The sequence below is a fragment of the Lipotes vexillifer genome, unplaced genomic scaffold (assembly GCF_000442215.2).
Source record: "Lipotes vexillifer unplaced genomic scaffold, Lipotes_vexillifer_v1.1 scaffold951, whole genome shotgun sequence".
In the NCBI taxonomy this organism is placed as follows: Eukaryota; Metazoa; Chordata; class Mammalia; order Artiodactyla; family Lipotidae; genus Lipotes; species Lipotes vexillifer.
The window spans coordinates 336,650-354,539 of NW_006793664.1; the positions used below are offsets into that span (position 1 = coordinate 336,650).

General features: G+C 49.0%; 1 non-coding gene across 1 annotated transcript; it reads left to right on the forward strand.

Annotated features, from left to right (window-relative positions):
- The first annotated feature begins 9,297 nt into the window (after nucleotides 1–9,297).
- TRNAR-CCU (transfer RNA arginine (anticodon CCU)) lies at nucleotides 9,298–9,370 on the forward strand. The gene has a single exon. It is a non-coding gene; the product is annotated as a tRNA-Arg (tRNA).
- Nucleotides 9,371–17,890: the final 8,520 nt, after the last annotated feature.

The window sequence follows — 17,890 nt, forward strand, 5'->3', positions numbered from 1 at the left end:
CTCCCGCCTTTACTGCGGCCCGGGGGAGGGTGGCCCGGCCGGATGAACCTGGCCCCGGGGGAGGGTGGCCCGGCGGGGGAGGGCCCGGTTGGGAGTGGCCCGGCCAGGGGGAGGGTGGCCCAGGTTGGGGATGGTCCGGGGGGCGGAGGCCCTGCCGGGTGAACTTGGCGGACGAGGGCGGCCCGGGCGGCGGGGCGGGGGGCGGCCGGCAGGCGGCGTCCTCTCCTCTCGCTGGGGCCCCGGGCCTGGGGCTGCGGCTGCCAGTTTCTCGAAGGCCCGGCGGGGTCGGGGGAGGGAATGGCTGGCAGCCGACCTGACAGGAAACCCCGAGCTTTCGATCGTGATCGTTCTGTTAGTTGGTTTGGGGTCGGCGATTTCCCGTAAGTTATTTGTTTCTCTGTTAGGTCCGGAGGATATTTGTGGACAATTTAGGAGAGCTTCAGGATCTGAAAACAATCCCCGCTGACCCGGGTGGGGAAGCGCTTGCGTAGCCCCGAGGCCTTAGGTAACCTCCCGACACAGCCCTCCCCCCCGCCCCGTCCGGGCGCTCCCTCGCTACTGCAGCGCCTTTCCCTCTGACTCCCTTTGAGCTGACCTGGCTGCCTCTTCCCCTGCTCTGTACCCAGTTCTCCAGCAACACCCTGGCCTCCAAGCAGCTGGGAACGATGGAGAGGAACAACCCTGCACTCGTCCGGCTTTCAAGCCCTGGTCAGGAACGTCTAGTGGGCCAGGCGCTGCCCAGGCATCCTGCCTCCTGTCCTGTGAGTTCACTCTTCCCTCATTCTGATGGCTGTTTTGCAAATTGTCTCCCTCCCAGACCCCCAGATCCTCTTCTGTGGATCTGATGGAGGCATCAAAAGAGGACTTCCGTAAAGGCCACCCCACACCCACCCAGCTACCCATAAACCTGGTCCTTCCCGCCATTACTCTGGGCGAGCTGCAGGTGCACCTCCCTGAGGTCAACCCGTCGTTGGTACCCTGATCCCTCTCTGCTCCTTGTTCAAGGACGTCACACCAGCAATCAGCCCCTCTCTCTCCTGCATCACCAACTGTTCCCTTTCTGTTGGACCAGTCATTCCCACCAATGCACAGACGTTCTTCGCATCTTAAACAAACAAACAAAAACAATAACCAAAAACAAAAACAAAACCGAGGAAAACACGTGTCCCTCCCTGCCTGCGCCTCGGTTCTCCACTCCCTCATTCACAGCAGAACTTCTCAGAAGAGTTGTCTCTGTCTCCGGGTCCAATCTGTAATCAAATCTTGTCGGTCCTACCTTCCAAATGTACCTATAATGTGATACCTCACTACCTAGCACTTCTGCAGCCAACACCCAGGTCCAGGCCCCCATTGCCTGGGTTGCGCAGTAGCCCCCTGCCTGTCTCCCGCTGGACCCGCGCTCCCTTCCAGCGGAGAGCACCACAGCAGAGCCGTCCATTCACACTCAGAGTAAAAGCCTCATGTAAGTAAAAGGCCTATGTAACCCTCACAGCCCCCCACACCCCTCCCTCCACTCTGACCCTGTCTCCTAACCCCCCGACTGAGCCCCAGCCAAAGGGCCCCCTTACTAGAAAGCTCTTGCCCCACAAGGGCCCTCGCCTCCTTCGGATCTCTGCTTCAATGTCCCCTCATCAGGGCAGCCTCATCTAAGAGCCTACTTAGCATGGCTTCCACACACATTTCCTAATCCTCTTCCTGCTTACGTTTTCTCCGTAGAGTTTAGCACCATCTGATATCCTATATATTTTCTTATTTACTTTATTGCCTTTCTCCCCCACTAGCTCTGTGAGAGCAGGAATTTTTAATTTGTTTTTGCCCAACTCTGTCTCCAGTAGGTGACAGTGCAATTGCTCCATGAATGGCAGATATTATTATTATTATTATTATTATTAAAGTGTTCCCAGGAATACAACCAAAATAGGTAGCTTTAACTCTAACCCACTTTATAAATTTGAGATACATTAAACACAGTAGCTAAACTCCAAAGATGGATCTCTGATGGGCTACAATGCCTGACGTCCATGCCTGTGTATAGTCCTGTCCCCTTGAATCTGGTTTGGCCCTGTGACTTCCATGTAGACAACAGAATGCAGCCTCAGTGGCACTAAGTTCCAAGGCCAGGTCAGAGGAACCCCGCACTATCTACCATACTCGTTGGATGGCATGCTCTCGGGGAAGCCACTGCCAGAAAGAAGGTCTACCACCCTGAGATCGCTATGTTGTGAGGAGTCCCACGCTCGCCATGGAGAGAGGCTTTGGGGAGAGAGAGGCACCCAGCCAGTCCCCAGCTCTGCAGTCATCCCAGCCTACACACGACATGTGACCAGAGAAACCTTCTTGGACGTCCAGCCAAATGCCTTCAAGTGACTCCAGCCCCAGCCAGCATCTGATGGCAAGCTGCATGAGAGACGGCAAGGGAGAATCACACAGTCGAACCCAGCCAAGCCACTGAACCATGTGAGAGAAAAATATATTGTTGTTTCAAGCCACTGAGTTTTGGGACGGCTGGTTACACAGCAATAAATAACCAGACAGAGGACAACCCCAAAGTCAGCATCTCCTAGTGCCTGTACAGCAGTCAGATTTGCCCAGGCTAATCAGCATATGTGATCTGCTTAAAGAAACTCCAATATGAGAAATTTCGTTTAAAAGAAATAAATTAAAGCCTTATAAAGAGCATTGTCTTATTACCAGTGCAGCTTCCAATGGACACATTCATTAAGAGGGTAACGGCTACTTATCAGAAGCCTATGAGCAGAAAAACAGAAAGAGAAATGTTGGAAATAACTACCTTTTAAAGGTAATTAGGTACCAAGGGAAAGCATTCTAAAATTTATAGTGTAAGGAAGTGAGAAAATTATGCAGTGACCAAAATTGAACTCACACACAACCTTCCAGGAACAAACACAGATGTCAGATCACGTTAAGTATGTTTATACTTCAAAAGTTAAAGCTTACAGCCGTCATAATCCAAGTTGCTTCAATCCTCAACCTGCTTCAGCTTCTATTAACCAGCCTAGGACAGGACCAAGGAGAAACTGAATTGAAAACTGGATTTTCCAGGCCGGTGGTCTATAGCGCCCCACTTCACCAGACTGTTGCCACACTGCTACTTTATCTAACAGCTCTGAAGAGGAGCTTCTGCCATTTACGCAAGGCTTAATAATTCCATCGTCCAGTCAGGAGATCCGTTAACTCATGAAACCATCAAAACGTGTAGAATAAAGTTGCATGCTTTGGAATATTATGGAAAATTACTGAAGAGTTAGAAAATGTTTACCCTCTGTGTTTGTAAATCAAGGAAGCATTTGCCAATTTTGGATTCTCTCAACAGAATCAGAATATTACAGAAGAACTATAGTGAGTGAACAGTAGAAGAACGAATAGCATTCAGTTCAGGGCTAGAAAAAGGACTCCTTACCCCACAGGGAAGCCCGGTCAGTGTGTGGGCAGAAATCCGACGGTTCTAGTATTCTAATAAGGAAGTGAGCTGCAGGGTTGGTCTGTCCTGTGACTGAGGAAGAATAAAATAAAGGCTTTGATGTTTTTATTTAAAGCTTTTGCTCAATGATTCCATAAGAAGATCCATTAACCCATGAAACCATCAAAATGTGTCAGGAGTACAATAAAATCACACACTTTTTAGATATTATTGAAGATTTAGGGAATATTTACCCTTCTGATAATTGGCATTTTCCCATAATCAGATGGGTTGAACAAGCCCTTCACATGAGCTGGGCATGAATAAGAAGAAAATAGAAGTGAGTGAAATCTGTGAGATGTGGGATTTTCCTCCTTACTAGATGGTTGTTTATATTTCCCTTAAAAAACTGATATCCTCTGGCAAATGTCTCTAGGACAAAAAGCAAAGCCTATTTCTGACAAAGAATTCTTCTACTTTAAAAGTGCTGGCCATACTTAGATGTTGAGAATTGAAATGTGAGGTCATCTAGGTAAATGGATTGGTTCTGTAGAAAGAAAACTAATCAGGCTTCTGGAGTTCTCGGGTCCACCGTCAGCTCCAAGCAAGGTCTTGCAGGAAAGATGCTCCTGGTGCCTCATGAAGATGGAACAGGACGGGAGAAGGATTACGAGGTAGGAATGCTTTGGGGATTTTAAGAACTGCGAGACACTTTAGTAGTGAACCTTTCAGAAATAAGATAAACCCAATAAAAGAACTAATGGAGGACAAATGATGGAATGGAGACCACTGGGGAGACGGACCTAAAAAGCCCACAAAGAATTGGAAAGAAAAGCACAGCCAGAGAGGGCTTCCCTGGTGGCGCAGTGGTTGAGAGTCTGCCTGCCGATGCAGGGGACACGGGTTCGTGCCCCGGTCCGGGAAGATCCCACACGCCGCGTAGCGGCTGGGCCCGTGAGCCATGGCCGCTGAGCCTGCGCATCGGAGCCTGTGCTCCGCAACGGGAGAGGCCACAACAGTGAGAGGCCCGCGTACCGCAAAAAAGAAAAAAAAAAAAAAAAAAGATGCCGATGCTTTCTTCCGAAAAAAAAAATAATAAGATCCTATGAACATTTAGTTAGAGAAGAAACCAAAAAAAGATGTCCAATAGATGCTAGTTCTCTGCCTGCCTACCCGTCATGCCCCTCCTCAGCTGGTGTTGGGACTCTTCATTCCTGTCCCAACCATCCCATGTAGGATGTTAACAGTGTATTTCAGGGATTAAGTAATGGACAGAGCCCTAAGTACATGCTGAGTTCTGAGCCCTAAGTAAGCACGTGGATTAAGGTGAACAGTTTGGCTGACAGTGGAAAAGCACCAGAGGCCAGTTATCTGTTTGCTTAACACTTGGTATGTTTAAATGTATTTTATGGGTTTAAAACCAAAAAGAGTTCTACTCTTTTTTCAATAACAAATGTATAGTGTTTAGCCAATGTATAGTTTATAATGGGAGAAATTGGGCTTCCTCCCTCCCTCCCTCCTTCTTATTTTCTTCCATATTTAAAAATCTAACCACTGTCTATAGTATGATTGTAGAATATGAGATGATTACCAAACACATGATGGAACCCAAGTTCTCCTAGGTCTCACCAATGTTTGGAAGAGGTGTATTAAGAGTAATCACCAATTTTCAAAGGCTCTTGCTTCTACCTGCTAGCACAAGAAGGCCACCTCGCTGTGGCCCTCCCAAGAACTTCCTGGCATGCTCAGGGAGTGCCCCCTGTGTACTCCTGCAGGCTGCCAGTGCCCCACCCGCTCTAGCACTTGCTGCTGGGGCTAACACTGTGTCACCAGGCACCATGCCTCGTCTTCTCACCCCCAGGGTACAGCTGTCCCCTGCCAGTGAGGTCACTGATGTCCTGAGTTCTCATGGTTCCCAGCCTATGGGAGAGTAAACTGTGCCAGAGGGAGGGAGTCGCAAAGCACTGCCGTTTCAGCCCCAGGATTTTACGGAGTGTGTTACAATAGATCATTCCATTTTATACTCGTACATTTTATTCTCTCTGTCTAGACGTGCGAGTGTGAAGTATGCTGGGCCCGGGACAGGTTAGGGGAACAGCTCCCCGAGACCCTCCCACCCAAGCCATTCAGAGCCTCTTCTTGGGCAACTTCTTTCCCTTGGATGAGTCTCTTTCCTGGAAGCTCCCCAGCTTTTGCAGATAGAGTTGCGTCCATCCACCAGTTCCCCAGCAGTAACCCAGGCTGAGTTCCTTCCCGGGAAGCTCCTCAGGCCCCCAGTATACACTTCTGTGAGATGCCGCTGCCTGTCTGTCGTGGACAACAGAAGACCACCGTTCAAGTAAGAGACCCACGGCGTGGGCTCACAAATAAGCTATTTGGGGTAAACTTATTTTTCAAAAATTGGCACCTGCCTGTTTAATTATTCCTTAAGGCATAAATGTTCTATCATAAAGAATGATTTTAAAATGAGTTGGGCAATCACTTAAAAGATAACTGGTTGCAATAGTCCTGTATTCCAGTAGTGTCTTCTTACAGATAACGCTATGTCCCTCCTTTCGTCCCTCCTTTCACCTTTATTTTGTAATTCTGCTGGTGGACGTACTGAGTTGCTTTGAGCCGTGGTTCTAAGAACATGGTTTAACTGCTACCTGTTTACCAACAAAGAACCTTGATTCTTTTTTGCTCAGACTCATCAGAAATACGGATGAGGGGCTTCCCTGGTGGCGCAGTGGTTGAGAATCCGCCTGCCAATGCAGGGGACACAGGTTCGAGTCCTGGTCTGGGAAGATCCCACATGCTGCGGAGCAACTAAGCCCGTGAGCCACAACTACTGAGCCTGCGTTCTAGAGCCCGCGAGCCACAACTACTGAGCCCACGTGCCACAACTACTGAAGCCCACGTGCCTAGAGCCTGTGCTCCACAACAAGAGAAGCCAACGCAATGAGAAGCCCGCACACCGCAACGAAGAGTAGCCCCGCTCGCAGCAACTAGAGAAAGCCCGTGCGCAGCAGCGAAGACCCAATGCAGCCAAAAATTAATTAATTAATTAATTAATTAGTTAATTAAAAAGACAAAAGGAAAGGCTTGTATGAGGACATCCATTGGTGAAGTATGTGCCACACGCCTAAGACGACAGAGAAGCTGGCTTTTGTTCATGTTTTTTTGAGATTCTGTAAGTGTTTTGGTCATTCTTCATTTCTTATGAAAACCATTCTTGATTTTCACGGTGAACGGCACACAGAAAACCATTTTGTTGCATCAAAGCTTCTCCGTGGATCCTCTGCTCTTATTCTGCTGCTACAGAGGAGTACCTTGAGTGAATTCTAAGAGGATTTCAGGCAGTAGCTCAGAAAAATAGACTCTGGGAACTTTGCACCCTGTGAAATGCCCATGTTCTCTCAGAGGCAGGGAAAAAGCAAATTTGGGTCCTCAGGAGGCTAGGGGTATCATTCTTTCAGTTAATCAGTCATCAGTCATTACTGAGCACCTAAGTGCCAGGCAGTGGGCCAAGCACTGGCAATTCAGCTGTGAGCAAACAGTCTCCACATGTAACGCAGGGGTGTGGGGACATTTGGGGAAAGGAGCAGATCATGAGGTATAATATCGCGGTACACTGTGTCACATGGGTTATTGAAGGACACTTCCTCCCACTTCCTTCATTTGCTCTGTGACCTGTCTCCTGATCAGCCTGTTACTCGGGGCTGCCTCGCCCAGCCACGCTGCCATTGGCACCCGCAGCTTCTGTGATCGGTGAAGCAACAGAAAGCCCATTCTCTCCAGAGTCCCCATCCACGCTGCATCTCTTTGCTGTTAGTTTCCGAGAAGGACTTCCCACGGTTGGCACACGGTGCTCGTCGCCTTCATTCCCACATGTCCCCGTGCTGCCGGTGACAGCAGCACCTCCAGGACAGGCTGTGCGGGGAGAGAAGGAGAATCTCCCTCCCTGCAGACCCCGAGTCTCTGCTAGGTGCCGAGACCCTGTGCTGGGTGTTTTTGTGCACCCGTTCACCCAGCCCCATGAGGGAGGTGTGAATACCCTCATTTTATAAATGAAAATCTGAGTTTCTACAAATTTCCCAAGATCTCATAATTAAGAAGTTGCAGAGCCAAGACTCAAAACCAAGTCTACTTAATTCATTGGAAAAACCTTAGTCTAGGATGGCCTGTGATCCCACTAGAAATATAAACGGAATTAAAGACATTATGCATTTTCCTTTTTCTAAAAATATGTGAGCAATCTTCCTATTATTCCACTCACCTGGATGACACTCCCTGGAGAGCTAGAGGGGGCGTGGCTTAAGGGGCCAGAGAAGAGAGACGGGGATGTCTGGTGGGCGCCCTCACCCTCCGCCGTGGTGACGAGCTTGCCTTGACGCATCACTTCCCGAGGATTCTCACAGTACACATGCTCACATATTAATGCGCCCAGGGCATCACACAGAACGTTAGTGTTGTCTTTCACTGCTGGTGGATTGTCTTTGAAACTTTTCCCCCAAAGTGACCTCTAGCAAACTCATTCAAATCACTGTAGATATCCGGCCTTGGGTCCTTGTCACTCCAGCTCTGGGAAAGAGAACAGCCAACATCTCCTGATCCAAATCCTGGTCACCTGGGAAAGGAAAAGGAGAAATACAGCTTGCTTTTGTTATGTAACACTCCCGACTAATTGCAAAGGAATTGCCGTTTGACTTCGCAGAAAATAAGTTGAACGGGAGGGGATTGTGTTTTAAATAAACCTGGTAGTTAAACGTAATCCTCTGCTCCCTCCACTTTTTCTTTAGAACAAACTGGATTTCATTTCACCTGGTCTGAGGAGAGTCTAAGTCATTGGCAAATGTTATTGGCCCATGTATGAAAGTTGAGCAAAATGAAAGTATAATATGCAAATGAACCCAAGTCACCTAGATAGCAGCAGAAATGCAACTTTGCATTTCTGTGCAGTGTGACTGCTTGTGACAGTCATTACTTTCTTTTGCTTGTTTTAAAACTCACAGTGGCATAATTCTCTATAAAGCTTCAGTCCTACCTTGGACTTTTTTCTCGAGCTTCTGTATAGCAATGACTGAGCATGGTATTACACCCAACATACCCCAGGGATCATCCTGGGAGATAACCCAGTCACAACTTACCCGCGGCAAGGAGTGAGAACTCCTGCTTCTGACTTCCTGAGAATGATGGAAATGTGGATCCTGGCAGCCCCTCCCAGATTTTGTCTTGCCTGCACTCAGCAAGATAGTGATCACATGTTCAGCTGGAAATGGAGCTTCAAGAAATGGAAGCCGGGGAAGGGACACAGTGCACCGGCCCCAGTGCTCCCCCAAGCCCTCCGCTTGCTCAAAGGAACCCCCAGCCTCTGGTGTTGGCTGCACACACACCCCTTCATGACCTCCCAGCCTCTTTGGAGGCCCCATTTTGGGGCCTGACCTGACCTGGGCTGGATCCTTGTCTCCTGCTTGGCATATTTACCAAGTTTTCCATATCTTAAAATCTAGTTCTGGGCTTCCCTGGTGGCGCAGTGGTTGAGAGGCCGACTGCCAATGCAGGGGACACGGGTTCGTGCCCCGGTCCGGGAAGATACCACATGCCATGGAGTGGCTGGGGCCATGAGCCATGGCCTCTGAGCCTGCGTGTCCGGAGCCTGTGCTCTGCAACAGGAGATGCCACAACAGTGAGAGGCCCACGTACTGCAAAAAAAAAAAAAAAAAAAAAAAAAAAATCTAGTTCTGCTGCAAATAGCTGGGCTCTCTGGCTTAAGCCCAAGAAAGCCTCTCACCCACCCACACAGCTGCTCAGTGACCTGAATGCACCCGAGTTTTAGATGCCAGAGAGGGAAGGAGTTAGTTGGAAGCCTGTGTTAATCAGTCTCTCCCGGGACTTTCCTGGTGGTCTAGTGGGTAAGACTCTGCGCTCCTAACGCAGAGGGCCCAGGTTCGATCCCTGGTTGGGGAACTAGATCCCACATGCATGCTGCAACTGAAAAGACCACAGGCCGCAACTGAAAAGTCCGCATGCTGCAACTAAGACCTGGCGCAACCAAAATAAATAAATTAAAAAAAATAAATCTTAAAAAAAAAAATCAGTCTCTCCCAATGCAACAGAGGTGAAGAGCCAAGATATTTAGCCCTTTTTCGTTGTTCGCATCTCAATTAAAGTAGTTGCCACTTTCATAAATAGTGATAATATTTCCTGAGGGCTTCTAAGTAGCGTGGCATTATATTAAGTCCGCCCAGGACTTTTCGCAGCATAGAGGATGTGAAATTTCTGGTCTCAATGAGCATATAATAAAAAGCAAGACATGGCAATTAATAGCAACTATTAATGGAGTGCCTATTGAGCCTCAGCGTTTTGCTAGAAGCTTGTATACCACAACTCCATAAAGCATAGGAGACGACCTTGACTAGTTGGAGGCCATCTCTGAAAGCCCTGGGTCTGGCTTTTGGAGACTTCAGAGGAGGCAGGGGAGTTCGTGTCCTCACCTCCAGCCCCCAGGCAATGTTTGCCACTATCAACTGTCAGGGGTTTCCATCCAGGGGCGGTACATCCCTCCAGGGGGTGTTTGACATTGTATGAGACCATTTCTTATTTGCTTTTGGTTATTACAAATTAGCACTTAATGAGCACGGTCCGGGGATCTAATATCCTACAATGTGCCAGACAGTCCTTCCCCACCAAGAACTTTCCCACTTAAAATGCTTGTGGAACCCCTGTTGAAAGCTTACAGAATGAAAACTGTGAAAATACTCCAAAGGCTGAGGAATCCTCCATCTGTTTCCTTCCCGCATACTTTGGGAAACCCTTCAGGAGGGGGCGGAGGCTAGGTTAACCCCAATTCTCCAGAAACCTGAGAGCCCCAGGCATTTGAGATTAAGCCTCAGTGGGCTGTTCTTTAGCAGAGCACTCTTATTGGCCAGGCCTGGGTCACATGTTCACACTGGTCTGGAATATGAAACCACAGGAAGTGAGCAAAGGTAAGGTCTGTACCCCAAAAGGAAATGCAGGATGAATGGATTTTGGCCGGGAAAAACTACAAAAACCCACTTCCAGGTTCTTGTGTTGTAGGACCACAGCTGGGTTTCCTCACGTGGTTAGAATACAGCGCAAATTGGGTCTGTCTGGATAGACATTCACCAGCCAGGTGAGCCGTGTAGCTTGGTTAGAAGTTCTCAGAGTGAAACCCTGGCCCACTGCTATCTGACTATCCTGGATGCTTGCTAAAAATATAGGTTCTTGGGGTCCCACTCCAGACCTACTTCAGCAGAAACTCTGGAGCTGGGCCCCCAAATCACCATTTTAAAATAAACTCTCAGAAGATTCTAATGGACAGAAGAACTGAAGCCTAATTCCTTAGCCATACCGATGATGGTGAAGAGTCAGGGAGAAATCATGCTGGATCAGCCTTTAAAGCCACTGCAAGTGAATCAGACAACAAGCCCCGATACACCTCCTAGATGGCAGTGCCGTATTCATTTATGTAAAGGAGTCTCACACTGGTTTGGCATTTCATCATTTTGATGAGTTATCCTTTGGTTGGGGTACCACACAGACCTCTCCTCTTTCCTGATGGGAAACTGAGGCATGATGGCTGGTAAATTAGCCAGAATGACTTACCATCTTTAAGTTAATGTCTTAATTTGCAGAGACTCCCATATCCCCATTACTGCAGCATTTTTCTTCTCTATAAACAGTGTTGAACGATACAAAAAAGTCTAACAGACCAAGAGAATACCCAAACCTGAAGAGTTGATTTATTTTCTGCTCTGGCTAAGAACCTCCATTGAGTTGGCTGAATGCCAGTTTTCCGAGTTCAAAGGGCCTCCCATTCTTGGGGATCTAAATAATGTCAGAAATGCAATCAAGATGGTCGTCCCTCAGTATCCAAGGGGGAATTGGTTCCAGGACGCCCTTGGATACCAAACTTTGAGGATGCTCAAGTCTCTTATATAAAATGACAGAGTATTTGCATATCATCTATGCACATCCTCCTGTATACCTTACATCACCTCTAGGTTACTTATAATACCTAATCCAATGTAAATGCTGTATAAACAGTTGCCTGTGCATGGAAAATTCAAGTTTTGCTTTTTGGAATTTTCTGGAATTTTTTTTTTTTTTTTTTTTTTTTTTTTTTTTGGTATTTGGGGCGGGGGGGGGGGCCCCCTTCTTGAAAAAAAAAAAAAAAAAAAAAGGAGCCTCGTTCCCAACGTCTCCTTTTTCTCCTTCTCCTGCCCGGCCTCCCTCATGGACTCCCCTGCCCTTCGTCTTTGATGATCTAAATTGTAGATCATCAAAATCCCATGAAATCTCCCAATCCACCCATGCTAAGCTGTCTCAGAGGGAGCTGGGTCTCAGCTTTTCACGAGCTCATCTGGTGTGTGTTGATGGAGGTGGAAGGGATTCCCAGAGAAATCATTCCTGAATCCCAAGCTGATTGCTAGCAACATCCCTGGACTCTCTTGTCCCCTTGGGTGGAAACTCCTTGAAGATAAATGTTCACGGGACTTCCCTGGAGTTCCAGTGGTTAAGACTCTGCACTTCCAATGCAGGAGGCATGGGTTCAGTCCCTGGTTGGGGAACTAAGATCCCACGTGCCGTGCGGCACAGCCAAAAAGTAAAAACAAAACAAAACAGAAGATAAATGTTCACCTCATTCACTGCACTTTAGAAATTCTTCCTGGTGAAGGCCATTCTGAAATCTGGTCAGATAGAGGCAGAAGGGCGTGTGTGCGTAAGAGAAATTAATTTAATGCTTGCAAAAGGAAGACAATTATATCAGGAAAACGTGCCTACTTGGTGTAAAAAGGCCACCGCGGTTCTCGGCACTGAGCCACTCTCACCCTGCAAGCCTTGGTGCTTCGTGTATTTATGTCTTTCGTTACCTTCATGATTGCAGGGAGACAGTCCGCTGCCTGCCATCATTCTCCCCTTTATAGAACAGCCATGGGCGGTACAGTGTCGCTCAAGGTCATGGGCTCGAGACTGGGCTGGGTCTGGAGGGAGACGGTCGTTACCCCCATAGTTGCTCGGCAGCGTTTGTGAGGTTAATTAGCGGCTTCAGCTGATCATCTGCAGTACAGGTGTCCAGCTTCATTGGCACGACTGCCTGGCTTCCTCGTCCCCAACCTCAAAGGAAAATGCCTGCGCTGGCTGGGCCTTGTGACTCTTAATTTCTATTACTTTTGAAGCACCATGAAAGAACACGGAAAAGAAGCTTAAACTCATTCTAATGACAAGAACCCACCTATAACCATCACAATAACAGCAGGAACTCTGCTCCGTACTTTGAAAGCAGGCCCGAAGGCCATTGGGCAGAGGCCTCTCGGAAACACTGAGAAACGCGTCTGCTGTTCTGTTCACGTCTCTTCCCTTCGCTCAGATAATTCCTCTTGCCCCGGTTGGAAGCCCCAGCTTTGCTTGAAGCTCCCTGAAACTTCCTCCTCCCCTCCCCTCCTTTTCACCCTCCTGGAAGGGACACATTAAATTACCACGGTCTTTCTTTCACCTGCAAGCTTGACCACCACTGAGGGAAGCAGCCCTAAGGCTGGGCTGGAGAAAGAAAGGTGTGATCCATGCCATAACTTTCTGGGCCACTTTACTGACTGTCCCCACCCAGTCCCAACCTAAAAGGATGGAGAAGGAGAGAGGGGTAAAGGCAGGATCCTACGTGTGGCAGTTTGAAAACATGGCCCCCAGTTCTCTGATACTCCTTCTATCACTAGGTGGCATCTCTGTCCTCTGCTCTTGAACTTGAGCCTGGCAACTATTTAACCAATAGAATACAGTGGATGCAAGATAATCACTGTGTCAGTTTGGGGCCCAGGCCTTAAGAAACTGGTAACTTCCACTTCTTGTCTCTTGGGAACCAGCCAGCAGACTGGTTGAGAAAGGCCAAGCCGATGGTAGAGAGGCCCGTGGGGACAGGAACCAAGCCCCCAAGCTCTCAACCAACAGCCAATGCCAACTCTCCAGCTACGTGCGAAAGCCATCTTGTAAGTGGATCCTCAGCCCCCTGACGTGCCCCAGCTGATACCTCGTGGAGCCGAGATGAGGCTTCTCCCATGCCCTCATTCCTGTCTAAATTGCAGACCTGATCTGCCACATCAGTTTTTCAGACAGCAGTAAATAACTGGAGCTCCAGGGTTCCAGCCTTCCTTGGGGGAGCCCAGGGAGGGATGCTGACTCTCCACAAGCCCTCCCCAAGTGGCCCCCGGGTCTGCCTCTCACACAAGGATTAGGGGGTCTGTGAAATGGGGTCCCAACTGCTAGCCCAGCACTGAACACCCTTCACACACTTTCCAACCCTCTCTCCCCTACAAGCCCCGCGGCATGTAGGGGATACATGTATCCTCTGAGCTTGGGAACCTATCCAGTACTCAAGATCCTTAGCAAAGGTCCTTCTAACAGTAAAAATAAATGCGGATCAAGAACTCATCACCTGGGCTTCCCTGGTGGTGCAGTGGTTAAGAATCCACCTGCCAATGCAGGGGACACGTGTACAAGCCCTGGTCGGGGAAGATCCCACATGCCACAGAGCAACTAAGCCCGCGAGCCACAACTACCGAGCCCGCGAGCCACAACTACTGAAGCCCGCACGCCTAGAGCCCGTGCTCCGCAACGAGAGAAGCCACCGCAATGAGAAGCCTGTGCACCGCAACGAAGAGTAGCCCCCGCTCGCCACAACTAGAGAAAGCCCGCACGCAGCAAGCAAAGACCCAACGCAGACAAAAATAAATAAATTTAACAAGAAACAAACAAACTCGTCACCTTGTCCAGCAGGCCCAAGTCTTTACCCCCTGCTGGAGTGGGGCCTTTTGTGGACTCCCTTCCACAGGTCTGCAGAACGCTGCCCGCAAGTGGATCCCAGAAAGGGGGAGGCGGATGGGGGGGGGCAGGTCTAGGAGGGGTGGGGCCTGGGAGGGCGGAGCCTGGGAGGAAGCCCACGGGAGGTAAGTCTCAGGAGCCAAGGGGGGACCCAAGGGGAGAAGGAGATAGGGGTGATCAGTATCAAACAAAAACTAAACAGAAGCTAAATCAGGGTGGATTTGAGTAAATAGGAGGGAGGAGGTCGAGGCCGTGCTCACAGCCAAATCCATCCGGCTTGTTGAGAAGGGGAAGCAAGCGATGGGCAATATGTAGCTAAAGGGGCAGTGGAGGGCCGATAGGGACCCCTTGTTTCTAGCGTGGTTTGGTTTTGAAGAGGGAAATTGCCAAGCAAGTTTATTCAAGAGAGCAGATACAAGCCCTGGTCGGGGAAGATCCCACATGCCACAGAGCAACTAAGCCCGCGAGCCACAACTACCGAGCCCGCGAGCCACAACTACTGAAGCCCGCACGCCTAGAGCCCGTGCTCCGCAACGAGAGAAGCCACCGCAATGAGAAGCCTGTGCACCGCAACGAAGAGTAGCCCCCGCTCGCCACAACTAGAGAAAGCCCGCACGCAGCAAGCAAAGACCCAACGCAGACAAAAATAAATAAATTTAACAAGAAACAAACAAACTCGTCACCTTGTCCAGCAGGCCCAAGTCTTTACCCCCTGCTGGAGTGGGGCCTTTTGTGGACTCCCTTCCACAGGTCTGCAGAACGCTGCCCGCAAGTGGATCCCAGAAAGGGGGAGGCGGATGGGGGGGGGCAGGTCTAGGAGGGGTGGGGCCTGGGAGGGCGGAGCCTGGGAGGAAGCCCACGGGAGGTAAGTCTCAGGAGCCAAGGGGGGACCCAAGGGGAGAAGGAGATAGGGGTGATCAGTATCAAACAAAAACTAAACAGAAGCTAAATCAGGGTGGATTTGAGTAAATAGGAGGGAGGAGGTCGAGGCCGTGCTCACAGCCAAATCCATCCGGCTTGTTGAGAAGGGGAAGCAAGCGATGGGCAATATGTAGCTAAAGGGGCAGTGGAGGGCCGATAGGGACCCCTTGTTTCTAGCGTGGTTTGGTTTTGAAGAGGGAAATTGCCAAGCAAGTTTATTCAAGAGAGCAGACCAGGGGAAGAGTTGACCACTAAGGCCTGGCTGCTCCCTGGGGAGGTGCAAGGGGGTGGTACCAGAACTCAAAATGCAGGGGTAACCCATCAGCGGTGCCGGTGAGCAACGAGGAGATGCTGGGGCCCGAGGGCCTAACCAAGGGGCAAGGGCGTGCACAAGCCCACTCGGCTCTTTCCGTATAGGAGGTGCAGCGGGCCAGGAGCTGGAAGGGTGGAGTCCGGCGCCGGCCTTGACGTTGCGTTTGCACGCTCTGACTCCGATGGTCTTTTACAGACCAATAAAAATAGCATTTTCCAAGTAAAAACATCATTTCTAAATATGCTTTTATTCCTTCTTTATAGAAGAGGGAGAAAACCGCGACTGTCCACCCTGAAAACGGCTTTGGGAGGAGGGTTGGCCTCACTCTTCGGAGTCACCTCTGCGTGTTGCCCACTTCGGACCCGCCATCCCGGCTCCTCGAGCGCCACCCAGTGGCCTCAGGGAGGAACATCCCGCGATCTCAGCGCGGCTCGGGCTAAAACAGCCCTTTGAGTTCCGAAGGCGTCTCTCCTGCCAAAGAAAACCGCCGCGTGTCACAACTACTGGAAGAGCAATCCTGAGAAACAAAGCCCTGATTTTTTTTATAGCAGCAGTGGAAACCGGACCCCACTTCCTTCCTCCAGGATTAGGGCCTCATTGATGCTGGTGGAATCGGTCATTTTGTTTCGCCATCCGTACTCAGAGAGTGAGAAGAGAATTACTTTCGCTCTCCCAGAGATCTTATCAAAGGTTTTTCTGTTCGGATTACCAAACTGTTACAAAGAACTCTCTTATAGATGTTTCTTTGACTTTTCCTTTTTTTCTTTAAGGTTTTGTTTTTTAATAACACTGAGCCAGAATTTCCCTTCCCTGCGTGGTTGAGAGCAAGTGGGTTTGGGGGCGTGTACTGGGTGACACTTGAGTGTCTTTCTGTGCCCTCCTGTAGGGGAAACAGCGTCCCTGTTCTCCACCAAGGCACCTTGCCTTCTAGCTGCGGTGACCAAGTGGATCTATACAGTGAGTGCTATGAAATGAATTCAATTTCTCATAAAGGAATTCAGGAGAAACCACTTCAAAATAAAGGTTTAGCCAAATTCAAAACTGAAAAGTCCATAACCAATTATTATGCAAAGTAGGATGGAGGGGGGCAGTCCCTTCCAGGTGGTTCCCAGCACCACCTGAATAGCTGTGAGTAATTGAGTTATTTACCCCTTTAAGGCTTGATGTCCCCTGCAAAATGGTGATGACAGTAATACCAACTTCGTAGGATTATTGTGAGTTTTAATGAGATAATATATAGCTAATGGTTATGAATTTTACTCTGAAACAAGTAGTAAAAATTTTAAAAATGCCACATTTTGAAGTTTCTAAGTCATATTAAGTCAACTTGCCTGTGTGATGAGAAATTCAATCTCAGTCATGTTAGGGTCTCCTCCCATCTCTAGGGTCACACGAGAACCGCTGGCATATCTGTAGTGTCCGAAAAACCAAAGTTGGGCCTCCAGCCCTTGTCCATCAGGGGGGTCACTGCCAAGAAGCACTTTGTGCCCAAGCCAGCCTGGTCCCTAAAGACTGTCATTCAGCCCTCTGAATGTAGGGTCTGGCCTCCTTAGGGACTCCTCTGAAGGGTTCAGAATATGCCACCCCAAAATATGACACTATTTTGAGCAGAAGGAAGTTGAGAATCAACAAATACAGGAAGAGTCCTCTTAATTGCCCAAAAGCAGGGCGTAGATTTCCCTTTGTGATGGTGGCATAAATGTCCCCCCTCTCCTGTACCAGGGTGAGGAGAGCAACCTTCATCACAGGAGACAGACGGCCAGCACCATGATGAGTGTGCATAACAAGCTTACTAAAAGAACCCTCATCTTCCATTTCTTTCCTAGTTCACCTTCCCACAACTTATTATCCCTCAAAGCCCAAATCCCTTTCTTTTGTCTAATCACCTCACAATTTATCTCCCTTTGTTAAAATGGTATATAAGCCCCCAAATCTAACCAGTTCTTTGGGTTTTTTTACTTCTTTTCTGTGAAGCCTTGGGCACGTAAAATTGGAAATAGTGTTTCAGCTGTATGCATTTTCTCCTGTTAACCTATCTTTTGTCAGCTTAATTCACAGGCCTGAGTCACTGAATCTAAGAGGGTAGGGGAAAAGGGGTTTTGGGTTTTTTCCCCCTCCCCTAGACCTCACAGCCAAGTACTCTGAGTTCCTTCCTTTTCCCCAAGGGGGTTGGGGTGGGGGTGATGGGGCAGTGCTTGCATCTCTGTTACTCACAGAATCCACTCAAATCTGTATTCCATTGCCAGCCCAGGGGGAATTTCCCCAAGTCTCTTGTCACTCTGCCACCTTCCATCTCCTCCCTTCCAAAGACTTCAAATTCTGTCCTCTGCCTCTAAAGAAACATCTCCCACAATCTCCAACCTGGGGCAAGAGACCCAAAACTTGGGGTGGCAAAGGGGGGGAAAAAACAACAGGGA